We start from the raw sequence: 13538 nt of genomic DNA on the forward strand, positions 1-13538 counted from the left end.
GTGCTACACACACACACCAGACATGGAGCATGCAGTTAAGATTCCCAGGCATATCAGTAGATGACTGTAGTGTATGCATCTGTACAGGTAGATCATGCATATGTGAGATGTGGGATCTGTTGCTGTGTAGTACTATTAAGCAATAATGCATAATCTGTAGTACTGTGGACTTCAGCTGTTGTTATACTGACCCTCTTTGCAGAAACACTTGACAACTGGATGGGGAATTCACCCTATGTCTGTGGCACAGCCTGACAGGGGCATAGGGGAATAACATTAGTAGGTGGTGCATGGCTGGAAACCCCTGTGGCTAGGCTTATGTATGCCCCAGGACCAATAGACCAGTACTCACCTATGCACCTATGTGTACCACAGGCAACATCAGCCAGGGCTCAATAATGGTCAATAATGGTCTCTACACTCACCATAGGTACAGTACCTTATGTCTGTGGTTGGTCTAATGGTAGTCTATCACTCATATATGTACCACTGATGATGACGTCTGTAAATACACATCTAGCATTCACTAAACACGTGTCCACATGTAATGCAGAAACACACAGAGGCTGTGAGCAGCAGTGGAAACACAACAGACACACAGATACACATCCTGCAATGGTGTGGTCACCTGTGAGGTATGGTGCACAGTACATGCAGGGTGCTGAACAGATGCACAGCAATGCTGTGGACATGGGTGGAGTGAGTTCTAGGGGGAGGACCATCACCTACTCCCAGAAGCCATGCATCACAGCCATGTATAATGTTGGTAATGGGGATTGACTACAGTTGCACTACATGCTGTTGAGTGCCACATGTCCTGCATGCTGACATGTGTGTAATTGCTGGTTTGTGTGTGATACTGTACTGCACCATCACCTGCTATTGTGTGCATTATGGGGGTGTGGGAGCTGTCTGTAGGTGCTGTCTGGTGGAATGTATGGGTTGCCATGTATGTCAACTGCATGTGTGTATGTCTGTGTGTGTGGCTATGTCTGCACACATGTGTGTGTATGTACTGTTTAGCGGTGATGTACAGGTTTTACAGTCTGTTCCCTATTTTCCCCTCACAGGTGACGAGGTGGGGCTGGGTCCCCCCTGCAGGGAATCTGATGTCACTGATACAGAAAGTGACTATGAGTATAGGTGTGTTTGAGGCACAAGAAGGGTCATCAGGGGCTGCCACTGGGCCACCAATTGACAACCCACATGTATCCACCCCATCCACATACACAGTTACACTGCCTCTACATACCTCATTATCATCATCATTGGCCTTAGCTGAGGGACAACCTATGGTTGGCATTGGCCAGGAGAGTGTGGTATCTATGACACGTCTGTTAGGACACAGCAGCCATAGCCAGATGTCTGGCAGGGTATTACATAGGCAGATGTTCAGGGGTGCTCATTGGAGCACTGCTGGTCATCATGCCCCTGGCAGAAGTGTCACATCTATTTCAACCACACTCATGTTCCAGACTGTCATGGAGGCACAGGTATGAATGGAATGGTAAACCAGGCAGGGTCTAAGGGCACAGAGGGCTCATCACACCTTTGTAACTGACAGCATCTGTGACCTAGCAGGTGCGATCCATAATTACACTGACGGCATGTTTAGATGGTGGGGTGAGACATTGGATCTCATCCACAATGTCATGTCCCTGCGTCAGGACAGGGTGGGACGGTTATGACAGCCATGTGGATGTATGCCAGCAACACCAGCAGTTGGAAGTCACCGAGGACGTCCAACTTGTCACAGCCACTCCAGTAGTGGCAGAACCAGCCCCAGCACTGTGGGGGGGGGGGTGCTGTCCACAGACCATCATAGCAGACCACATGCACGTGGCCCTGGCCTGTCCCAAGAGGGACCTGGATCCAGTGGACATCTGTCAAAGTCGGAGACAGTTCTCGATCTGGCTTTGTACCTGATACTGCCTGTAGCACCCCTGCCAGGCACAGGTCCCATGGCCATGACCAGAGATGGTGAACTGTACACCCTGCCAGGTGCAGTCTGCAGCTGTCTCACAATTCCCTGTATAGGGCAGCCACATGGAGGAACTGTGTGCATGCAGACACACACACATAAACAACAAACCTAGAGCAACCACATCCCTGCACAAATTACATCACCAGTGGCCCATAACAGTACTCGGGCCACACACACACACACACACACACACACACACACACACACACACACACACACACACACACACACACACACATGCACAAACACACACACACACACACACACACACACACACACACACACACACACACACACACACACACACACACACACACATTCACACACAAGCACAGTTGCCAGGTCTGGAGTTCGAGCACCTACCTAACCACTTTATCACACTACAGTAGTGCGCAGTTACAGGACACTCTACAGAGATCATTGGGCTATGATTTCCCCAGAGGTGTATTTGTAGGTGAGTGACATCAGCAGCCTTGCCAAAGTTGAGTATATGTATTGTACGGGGTGTGATTGGCCTAAAAAGCATTGATCTCTACTCAGTCAGACACACACATTCACACACTAGCCAAGTCTAGGGTTAGAACACCTGCCTAACTACTTTATCACACTAACACAGTACACAGTTACAGGGCATGCAACAGAGATTACTGGGCTGTGATTTCCCCAGAGGTGTATTTCTAGGTGAGTGACATCAGCAGCCTTGCCAAAGTTGTGTATATGAACTGTACTGAGTGTGAGTAGCCTAAAAAGCATTTCTCTCTGCACAGTCAGAGACAGAGAGACACGCACACAAACACACACTCACACAATTGCCAAGTCTGGGGTTAGGACTACTACTAGTTTATCACTACATCAGTATGCAGTTATGGGACATGCCATGGGGATTACTGAGCTACAGCTCTCCCAAAGGTGTATTTCACATCAGATGACCTCAGCAGGCTTGTCATGATACTGCTATGGTTAAGTCGGTGTGTGCATGGGCCGTAACCCATTCATGTAGGGGTTGACATGCCGCATGCGGGCACACATGGGGTCATATGCCACAAGTAAGTGTATACAGCTACTAGGTGACTACTTCCTTGTACAGTCATGTTGCACAGCTGGCATGTGCAACACACTGTCATGCTGACAGATACTGGTGGCTAGTATCTGCAGTGAGTGACACCTACACCTCATGTGTTTGGGGCTCTTTGGCTGTGTGCTGGGTGGGACAGGCCCAGATGGCTCCTTGTCACGGTCACCCTCTTCCACACATCTATGCCCATCTACCTTTGGCTTATTATCGTGTGTTGTCCTTACATATATGTCTGTATTCCTATCCACTGTGTGTGCAAGGCAGGAGTGGTGCATGCTGACATGTGCCTGCACCAAGAACTGCAACTGCCAGATATGTCTGGTCCACTGGTGTTTGCTGACATGCCCTTTATGTGTTTAAGTGTGTGAGCATGCCCAGTATGGCCATCTATATTGCATGTGTGGATCAAGTCCAGGTAGTTTGTACTGTGGTGCTGACCTTTGTGTTGTACACCGACAGGTAGCATGCTGTGTCTGCAGGGTATACATTGGTCATTTGGCATTAGCTGTTGCTGCAATTCTTCATAGCAGGGGGGCACCTGACTGTTTCAACATTTTGACACAGGGGTGGGGGGCACACCTGACTGTTATTATAAGTGTACGTAGGATGGTGGGGCACACCTTACACTTTTACACATTTGCTAGGACTGTACTGGTATGCTGGGTACACCATTTCAGTCTTTAGTCTTACCCATCATGCTGGCTAGAGGCATACCAATGTACTACAGATCTTAGCTTTAACTACCTACATATTAGTTTATGACTTCCTAGCCTTCACAACTTACATCCCACTGGCTGGCCTACTGTAGTCTGTCTGTGTAGGCCTGGGGTAGGAGTTACCCAAAGGGCTCATTCAGAGGCCATAGTACAGCATTTGTTTGTGTTTGTCTACACCTATCCTGCTGACTTTGACTGTTGTTGGGTATGTGCCCCCCCAACTGGCATGTGTGAGTCACCTACCTTGTGGGTGTCCCAGTATTAATAGTGGTGCTGCAGCATTGCCTATGTCAGATGCACATAGTACACGCCCTATACATGGTTGAGTACAGGTAGTGTCATGTTGGGTGTCTCTTTTACCATCAACTGCCAGGTCGTGTGCGATGCCCAGGGCATAATAATGAATGTGTGTGCTTGCTGCCCTGGAAGCTATCATGATTCCTACATCTGGTATCTGATGCAGCTGTACCAGTGATTTGCCAGTGGGGACATCCCTTATGGTCACTTAGTGGGGGATGCTGATTATGGACTATAGCCATGACTGATGACACCCATCAGAAATGCACACACACCCGAACAAGAACTCCATAATGAGGCACACGCACAGACCAGAATTATAATAGAGTGTGTGTTTGGGATGCTCAAGTCACAGTTCCGGTGCCTGGACACATCTGGTGGAGCCTTGCAGTACTAAGCAGCTACATGTACTCAAATTGTCATCGTATGTGCCATGCTACACAATATGATCCTGTGGGAACAGCTGCAGCAGGAACAGTACGTGGCAGGGCCATACAGCCCCCCACATTTGCCAAGGCCTGCACATTCACAGAGTGACTCGGAGGAGGAACAACCTGAGCCTGCCCCAGTAGGCAGAAGGAGGTGTGCCCAGTATGCCCTGGCCTTGGCAAAGAGGCAACGCATAGCACATACACTGACACAGGAGGGACCCAGAGAATGACACCTCTCTCTGACTCACACATACAGTAAAAGGGATGCCAAACATGATGCTACCTGTGCTCAACCATGTGTAGTGAGTGTACTATGTGCATCCAACATAGGCAGCCCTTCAGCACCCCCTCAATACTGGCACACCCACAAGGTAAGTCACTCAACTTACCAAATACCAAATGTAGTAGTATGTGTTGTTACCTGTATCTATGGTATGGATGTGAGCATGCAAGGGAATCGGGTGGCTGAATGGGATGCCAGCATATAGTAGACACCTACAGTGGCAACATGAAATCTGTAACAAGAAGGGTGTCACCACAGTAGCCAGTACTACACATGGTGACAAAACCCACTGCAAGAAATGTGCTGGGCCACATGTGTGTCCATATGACACATGCACATGCCAGTCAGGGAGGTTCACATACCCAACAACAGTCACAGCCAGTAGGACAGGTATAGACAAACACAAACAAATGCTGTGCTAAGGCCACTGAATGATGCCTGTGGGTAACCTCCCCCCCAGGCCCACGCAGACAGACTACATCAGGTCAGGCCGTGGGATGTTAGTTCTGAAGGGTAGGAAGTCAGAAACTAATATATAAGTTAATCAAACATAAGATCTGTAGTACACTGATGTGCCTCTAGTCAGTATGATAGGTTAGAAAACAGAATGAAATGGAGTACCTGACATACAGGTACAGTCATAGCAAATGTATACAAGTGTCAGACTTGTCCCCCCAATCCTATGTAGCAATGTAGAAACAGTCAGGTGTGCCCTTCATATCCTATGTAGACAGTAGTAACAGTCAGGTGTGCCCCCCAATCCTATTTAGAAATGTAGTAACAGTCATGTGTGCCCCCCAGTCCTATGTAGAAATGTAGAAACAGTCAATTGTGCCCCCCAATCCTGTGTAGAAATGTAGGAATAGTCAGGTGTGCCCCACCACTCCTGTATAGAAATGTCGTAACCATCAAGTGTGCCGCTCTCCCCAATCCTGTGTTGAAATGTACAAACAGTCAGGTGTGCCCCCCGTATCCTATGTAGACATGTAGTAACAGTCAGGTGTGGCTCCCCCAACCCTACTTAGACATGGAGTAACAGTCAGGTGTGCCCCTCAATCCTATTTAGAAATGTAGTAACAGTCAGGTGTTCCCCCCAATCCTATGTAGAAATGTAGAAACAGTTAAGTGTGTACCCCCAATCCAGTGTAGAAGCATAGAAATAGTCAGGTGTGCCCCCCACTCTTGTGTAGAACTGTAGTAACAGCCAGGTGTGCCCCCCATCCTGTGTAGAAATGTAGAAATAGTCAGGTGTGCCCCCAACCCTACTTAGACATGTAGTAACAGTCAGGTGTGCCTCCCAATTCTATATAGAAATGTAGTACCAGTCTGGTGTGCCACGCAATCTGATGTACCCACATTGTAACAGTCAGGTGTGCCCCCCATATCATATGTAGACATGTAGTAACATGTATGTGTTGGCATAATGCCAGTGGAGCACAGATGTCCAGAGGTGGCCAATGTAGCAGAATAGATTGTAGCATTTGTACAATATGCAGGTATGTGTGTGTTAGGTTGGTGTGTGTTTCATATTGTGTGAGAGTAATTAGTATGTATGCATGTTGAGGTATGACCTGGTGGCCATTCCTATTACTGCTGATGACAGGGCCAAGTCCTCACAACTGCAGTGCCAAAGACAATTCCCACCAGTATAACACATGCTAGCAGTAAGCCATTGTAAACGTATGGTAGTAATATGTGTCACCATCTGAAATATTGACATGGCATGGCTGTTGGGCTGGATATACAAGCAGTACTCAGGGGAAAGTACCCCAGACATACAGTATATAATGTGTAACTGTGAAATGGATACACCTTTGGAATTGTACATACAGGTATGCATCACATTATTTTGGGCCTATAGTAGGGTATACCTGTGTTTTCTGCCCGAATACTTGCAGATCACAAAGGTGGTAGGACTGATGTATTGAGAAACAGCTGATGTACCTGCACATGCCAGCATAACTGGAATGCCCCATGCATATCTGTGCATCAGATGCAAGTAATATCCATAGCACACATGCACCTAGTTCACCCAAACTTCACCCACAGGTACCTGTCTGGTCATATCCCTCCTGTTGGGAATGGGTACAATATGACCCCCCACCTGTATATGGCAACAATGATAGAATGCAGCATTCAGTGCAGGTGTCCCATGCAGGTGGGTCCCTAGCTGTAGGTAGCACCCTGCCAGCATCCACACCACTTGATCAATACTGATAGAAAGTATTGGCATGAACACCTAGCACATCTACCCTCTCACCCCAGGGGAATATACTGCATGGCAGTCTGGAACTGTAGGACTGATAGAATGCAACGGCCTGACACAGCTGGCCTGCATCACCACCAAATGGCCTTCAGGCCTCTGCCAAAAGCCTGTGTCTCACACGCACTGCCAATGCATGTTATGTCATAGACACCCAAATACAAACATAACACACTCCACATAAGCCATATGCAAGGCCATGTGGACAAGCCACAGTAACATGTCCACCATATCCTACTGCATGAACTGTGGACCAACACCAAAACACAGCTGTGATGAGGTGATAACCTTAGGGAAAGTATCAGAGAATGTATGCATAATGTATGGAAGAGGATAGAATAATAGGGGGGTGGGGTGGGAGCATGGGCAGCATGAAATGTGCAAGGTCCGACACACAGCTGTGTGCACACACTATCCATGACTGCAAACACATAAATGGGTGGCTACAAACCTGCCTGTACACCACAATAGGGGTAATGTCCTAACTCATGGCCCCTGCCTTTGGGTAACCTGTGTGAATCTGTACAGCTGTGAGGTATTTGTCACAGAAGATAAGGCCATAATGTCATGTCAATGGAAGTACACGTATGGGATCCTCTGCCAGCACTGTACCAAGGTGCTAAACCAAGTAAACCAAGGAGAGAGAAGAATCAGGAAACAGTTCTTTTTCAGGAACCAGGAATTTATTGGTTAAAACACTCGAACCACCAGGTTAAAACCACACAAGAATAATCCACTCCACATGTGTGGTTTTAACCTGGTGGTTCGAGTGTAACCAGTCTGGTTCCTGAAAAAGAATTTCATTCTCTCTCTCTGGACTGAGTTTTGTTCGCACCTGCTGTAAGGTGCTAAACCAGATACACAGACCCAGCAGCACGTGACTGCAGCTCCCCCACCAGAATGGCATAACTTACCAGGAATATGTAGGCATCTGCCCACAATACCGGACAGAGCTGCATTCACCCTTGTTCCCCAGGACATCACTGTGAGCAAGAATGTCCACCTGACAGTACTTGAGGACATAAAACATCACAATGTATAACAGTATACATCTCTGATTATGTCTGCTAACACCAGTACCATGTAGCAGAAGCAGCACAGACACAATCACCTACAGTAAACACTATCCCTTGCACAGTTTGTCCCCATATTGCCAAATGATCTACGGATACCCTGTAGAAACAGTTTGCTACCTGTAGATGCACAACACAAAAGGTCTGCACTGGAGTGCAAACTACTTGGAATGGATAAAACTAATAAACGTTGAAATCTGTAAGGACAATCTGTTCTAGTTTGTTTTTTGTACATGGAATGGATCCATGCATTCAATACAGAAGGACATACTGGGCATGCTCACACACTTAAATTAAGCCCATGTCTGCCAAAACAGTGGATCATACATATCTGACAGTTGCAGATGTTAGTGCATACACTCTTCAGTATGCACCAGTCATGCTTTGCACACACATTGGATAGGAATACAGACATATATCCAAGGACAACACACTATAATACGCTAAAAGTAGACATACATAGATGTGTGGAACAGAATGACTGTGACAATGAGCCATCCATCATGAGGCCTGTCCCACCTACCACACAGCCAAATGGCTACAACCACAGGATGTGTAAATCTCACTCACTGTAAAAATTAACCACTGGTATCTGCCAGCATTACAGACTATGTGGTACAAGTGCTAGCTGTGCAACATGACTGTACAAGGCAGTCATCATCAAGCAGCTGTATACATGTACCTGCGGAATATAACCCTGCGTGTGCCTGCATGTGGTGTGCCAACCTCTAGATGAATGGGTTATAGCCCATGCACACACACTGCCCTCACCATAGCCCTACTATGACAAGCCTGCTGATGTCATCCACTTTGAAATATACTGTTGAGAATAAAGTAGCCCCGTAATCTCTGTGGCATGTCCTAAGACTGCGTAATGCTGTAGTGTGATAAACTAATTAGCTAGGAGTTCTAATGCCAAACATGGCAACTCTGTGTGTGTGTGTGTGTGTGTGTGTGTGTGTGTGTGTGTCTCTGTCGGTGTAGGCCGCAATGGTTTTTAGGCTAGTCACACTCACAATTCAAATGTCCTATTTTGCCAAGGCTGCTGATGTCATTCAGTGTGAAATACACCTTTGGGAAAGGTGTAGCTCAGTAATCTCTGTGGTGTTTCCTATAACTGCATAATGCTGTAGTGTAATACACTAATTAGGTAGGAGTTCTAATCCCAGAAATGGCAACTGTGTGTGTGGGGTGTGTGTGTGTGTGTGTGTGTGTGTGTGTGTGTGTGTGTGTGTGTGTGTGTGTGTGTGTGTGTGTGTGTGTGTGTGTGTGTCACTGTCTGCATAGGGAGCAGTGCTTTTTAGGCTATTCACACTCACTACAATTCAAATGTCCTACTTTGGCAAGGCTGTTGATGTCATTCACTGTTAAATACACCTTTGGGAAAGAAGTAGCTCAATAATCTCCATGGCACATCCTATAACTGCATAATGCTGTTGTGTGATAAACTAATCAGGTAGGAGCTCTAATCCCAAACTTGGCAACTGTATGTGTCTCTGTCTTTGTAGGGAGCAATGCTTTTTAAGCTAGTCACACTTACTACAATTCAAATGTCATACGTTGGCAAGGCTGCTGATGTCATTCACTGTGAAATACAACTTTGGAAACAGTGTAGGACAGTGATCTCTGTGGTGCATCCTATAACTGCGTAATGCTGTAGTGTGCTAAACTAGTTAGGTAGGAGTTCTAACCCCAGACATGGCAACTGTATGTGTGTCTCTGTCTGTGTAGGTAGCAATGCTTTTAGGCTAGTCACACTCACTACAATTCAAATGTTCTACTTTGGCATAGCTTCTAATGTCATTCACTGTGAAATACACCTTTGGGAAAGGTGCAGTTGTGTAATCTCCATGGTGTGTCCTATAACTGTGTAATGCTGGATTATGATGTAGTATTTTGGTAGGGGTTTTAGTCTCACACATGGCAAGAGTGGATGTTTGTGTGTGTGTTTCTTTGTGTAGGGAGCAATGCATTTTAGACTAGTCACACTCACTACAGATTAAATTCTCTACTTTGGCAAGGCTGCTGATGTAATTCACTGTGAAATACACATTTGGGAAAGTTGTACCCGAGTAATTTCCATGTTGCGTCCTGTAACAGCGTAATGCTGTAGTGTGATATAGAACCCTGGTAGGGGTTCTATTTCCACACATGGTTTGTGTATGTGTTTTTATGTCTGTGTAGGGAGCAATGCTTTTAGGCTAGTCACACTCACTACAATTCAAATGCCCTACTTTGGCAAGCCTGCTGATGTTATTCACTGTGAAATAGACATTTGGGAAGGAGTACTCCAGTAATCTCTGTGGTGCATTCTATAATTGCGTAGTGCTGTAGTGTATTAAACTAGTTAAGAAGGAATTATAATCCCAAACATGGTAGGTGTGTGTTTGTGTCTGTGTTTGTCATTCGTATCCTGTGTGGAGGTGGCTGCAAATACATAACAACTGGACTCATTTTGGAGTGGGTTTTGCAAATTTCTTATATGGATATGGTGGCCCTATTATATGTCACAATATCCACCTTACAAGGATAACAGATGTGAAATAGCCAAGAGGCTGGGGTGGCAATTCATACCCCTACATGTTATACCAAGGTCTGGTGAACAAATTAACCCTTGTGTTACCCATGTCTCATACACAAATACACTTGCCTAGGCAACAACCACTATGTTGGTAGTACCCTGCATATTGCCCACAGATAGTAACCATGGTGTGACTGCAGTGGACTACAGAGGGCATAGCAACCTGTCCATCAGTACAATAGGTACGTACATGCAGACAGTGCACCTTCACTATGTTCCCCACTGGACACCTGCAACACATGTGGTACCATCAAATGTGACCCACAGAGGACATGCCTTAAATATATGCCCTGTATGGACAGATGCCACTGACACCAGGGAATACCTGTATCATGCTATCAATGTATGTGCAGGGTCAACTTGCTGTACATTACCAGTTCCCACCACATGAGGCCAGGGCTGGCACATCTGATGATAACAATCTGTGTACAAAACATGGGCCAGACACCCCAGGTACAGTTCTGCATGTTACTGTACATGCATGTGGGACATGTGCACATGCCAGACACTGTCCATGTCATGGACTAAAGAACACATACATGGCAAGCAATGCACAGCAATGCCCACACACAATAGTTACCCAGGTGACTGGATGGGGAATACAATTCCCACCTGTGTGGGCCATTCCAGACACTACACCCTTGATCCACACTGCAGCCCATTGTCATGTGGCCTGATGCCAAGCTATACCCATCACCTAGCCTTGTATAGCCTTCTGGCACAGTCAACCACTAAACACCCATGAAGCAATGCACCCATGCATGTCAGTACTGGCACCCTGTGTCTGTTTGTGTGGTGTATGATGCTTTTAACCATATTCACACTCACTGCTACCCCATTGGCATACTGAAGCATGCTGTCTAATGTCAGACGCCTCCATATACCCTTTGCACATATATCCTCTGTATGACCCCTGTGGTGCATGTGATACCTGCACAGTACTGTATTGTGGCAAACTAACTAGTAAGGAGGTGCATTCCTGACCCTGCCAAGTATGTCAATGTGTCTGGGTCCCTAGGAAAGTGTGACTGTGTTGATCCTGACACCTGTTCATGCGGATAGGCACATGTACTACACCTACCGTATTGCTACCATATCACTGTTGCAGATGTCACTCACCATCACATATATGTTTGGAGAGCAACTCAACATGTAAGCTATGTGGTGCATCAAATAACCTCATAGATATATGATTGCAATACATAGTTAGTCAAGGGTTTGATACCATGTACTGGTAGGTGTGTGACACAAAGATGCTTGGCTTTTACTCTCCCACCCCCTCCCTGATTTATCTTTGCCTCTGTCTGCCTCTCTCACTCCCTCTCTGTTGGATTTGAAGACTTACACCTACTTTGCTTAGGCAGCAGCATGTGATTTGTAAGTGATGCTTATGATCAGCTGATGGCCTCTGCACAAATTGCAGCCCTCCTCTAGCTGATTGCGTGTGGAACAGCTGTGGTAACATTCCCATAGCCAATTGCATAGAAACACATTCCAATATCTAGGAACATCATGTTGGTGTTGTCCCTTTTCATTCACTGTGAGCAGGACCAAGATCTGTTGTTTGGCAAACAGCATCACAGATGGATTGGGGATTTACCTCTAGCAACATACACTGTGGAAACAGGCCAACAGACAGGAGGGGGATGTGCCTGACATGACTACAGAATGTAAGTGCTGCTGTTCTGCATTTGGAGTAATGTTGATTTAACAGGGTGTTTGTGGATATGGCTGGTCTACATGTTTTAATACCTGTCTTGACAGTGCTATGTTTCTGAGGAAACCCCCATCTGTAGGGTCATCTGCAGTCTGGGCAGTGCGTGTGGTGCCTTTTGTTTCTTGTGTTACTCACGGAGCACCTATCTGTAAACTGCAGAAGCATAGTGTGAGCATTGCACTCGGTACATGGTGACAGACATGAGAGTTACTGACTTCATATCCCTCATAGGACATATGTCACAACAAACACTGTTACAACAGTAAATATATGAGGTTATCACTGCAACATGTCAATACTGGCCCTGTGTTTGTGCCTCCAGCCACAACTATGTCAACCGTTGTACATATGTCATGCAGTAAGAGGTGCATATGTTCTGTACACCATCATTTATTGACATCATATCTGATAACAAGCCAGGGAGATAGACTGCTACACATGTTATGTATAGTAGGGGTTATATTTGAGGAAATAACCTGGGCATTCTGTGGTTGTGTGTACAGTACTGAGGTCTGTGTACTCGTGGTGATTGTTGACAGTGCATGTAAAGTGAATATGTACCTTGGCCTGTGTACAGACTGTGGTAGATGTCATTGTTCTTGGCCCTGTTCTATCTGATGTTACATGCTGCTCCACTGTATGTTACACTATCATCTTACATGTTTGTAGGGGCAAACACACAAATGTCTCATACCACAGACAGGCACCAGACCACACTGTGTAGTGGCCCAGTATATGTAGGGTTAGTGTGTGAGTGGCACATATGAGTATGATGTTGATCAGATATTCCATATACTGTAATATTATGCTAGCTACCGTATGTGGTTGTGGCTGTGTTCACATTGGTTGTGGTTATGCACTTTCACACAGTTTCTGTTACTCTGTGCTGTGACATGCCTGTAGAGCCTGCTATATATGCAGGTACATGTGTATTTCCCCATAAGAAATGCAGGCCAGTGTTGTGGCAGTCTGCCTGTAGCCTGCACAGTGCTTTTTTACATGCCTAGCAGCTTAGGGTATTTACCCAGTGTGATGTTATGTCCAGATACTTGCCAGATGTACTGCTGCAAGGCCACCATAACAGTAATGTATGTCAGACAAAGCAGTGGGATGCTGTA

This window comes from Protopterus annectens, chromosome 4.part1 (genome assembly GCF_019279795.1).
Source record: "Protopterus annectens isolate FY-2018-M chromosome 4.part1, PAN1.0, whole genome shotgun sequence".
Lineage (NCBI taxonomy): Eukaryota > Metazoa > Chordata > Ceratodontiformes > Protopteridae > Protopterus > Protopterus annectens.